This window comes from Acomys russatus, chromosome 24 (assembly GCF_903995435.1).
Source record: "Acomys russatus chromosome 24, mAcoRus1.1, whole genome shotgun sequence".
NCBI lineage: Eukaryota > Metazoa > Chordata > Mammalia > Rodentia > Muridae > Acomys > Acomys russatus.
In genome coordinates, this window is record NC_067160.1 from 15,898,269 (window position 1) to 15,899,935 (window position 1,667).

Here is a 1,667-nt window from a genome sequence, read left to right on the forward strand (position 1 = left end):
AAGTAATTACAGAGTAATTGATTCTTTAAGCTGCTCGCACTTTGCAGTTTCTTCAAAGTGACCTTTTTTTTTTTTCCAAGACAGGGTCTCTCTGTGTAACCTTGGTTATCCTGGACTCACTTTTTAGACCAGGATGGCCTTGAACTCACAGACACCTGCCTGCTTCTGCCTCCCAGATTGCTGGGATTACAAGTGTGCGCCATAGTGCTGGGCTTCCCGGGGAAATCAAAGAGAAATTAAGCCTGGCACCTAATGAGGTTACTGTAGGCATTTTGGTCAGGATAGTCTTGTGCTGTACAACAGGCTGTACAGGGCTATGCTACACACACGAGGACACTTGCAGCATCTCTGGTTTCTATATATGAACAGGGTACTTCTCCCACATCATTATGATAATCTGCGAGTTTCTAAAACACCCGTACCAGGAAAAGGGACCGAATCATCCTCCTGATAATACTCATGAGTAATGGGATCAACGAATGTCTTACACATCCTTTACGTGTGCCCTGATGTGCTAGGCAGGGTGCTTGTTCCCAGTGGCATGGGAGTGCAAAGGGTTCCCTCCTCGACTCTGATGGCTCAGGCAGGTACTTGAGTAGGGTTTTCCGATGAAAATATTCCGACACTGTCATTCCTGCTGAGAATATCTGAGCACGTTCTCTTCTGGGTTTCCTTGTAAAACCTGAGTCATGCGCCTGAGAATTTGTTCAACAGAGGGGACAGTCTTCCTTTGGAACAATCCTGGAGTCACTTTGTAGCCATGCCTTGCACATGAGATGAGTGGACACCCTGGGTGATATTATTTTTAGCCAAAAGCACTTTCACAGAACACAAGCTTAGGAACGGGCATCTAGCAGTTTCGGGGTTATGGGAAGCACTTGGTTGAGGTCTTAATAAGAGCTATGAGTTAATTATTGCTCACGTTCTTATTATCACAAAGTTGCTAGAGTTTTGTTAGGCACTGTGCACCTAGAAATAACATACACTTCCTGCCTTTAGGGAGTCTATTATCTGGAAAGGGAGCTGCATGAGGAAAGAAATTGTGGTAACAAAATCATTTAAGTGCAAGCTGAAAGAATAATATTATTCTGTTGTAACTACATAACAAAGGACACCAGCCCAGTCTAACGGGGGGGGGGGGGGGAGGGGGAAAGGGGGGCTCAGGGGGGGGAGGGAGGGGAGAAGCTTGCTGAATGAAGTTGATATGCTTATCTAAGTTGGTTTGGGTTTTTTTGGTTTTGTTTGTTTGTTTTTGAGACAGGGTTTCTCTGTGTAGCCTTGGCTGTCCTGGATTTGCTTTGTAGACCAGGCTGGTCTCGAACTCACAGAGCTCTGCCTACCTCTGCCTCCCAAGTGCTGCAATTAAAGATGTGCGCCACCACCGCCTGGCTTGATCTCAGTTTTCAACGTACAGTTTTAGTTGACTTTGGGAAGAAATGGACGATATTCTAGGCAGAAGCGGAGACATACCAAAGATAGAAAGGATCGTAAACATGATATATACTTTATGACTTTTAGGTTGTTTGGTGTCTGGAGCATGTAGTATTTGTTGGGGGAAGCAGGACATGTCACTGGCAAACAGGTGGGGTCGTTTGTCACAGCCCTTTCTTGTGTCATATCAAGGAATTTGGCGATGAAGGATGGATGCCCATGATGAGTTTAAAGAG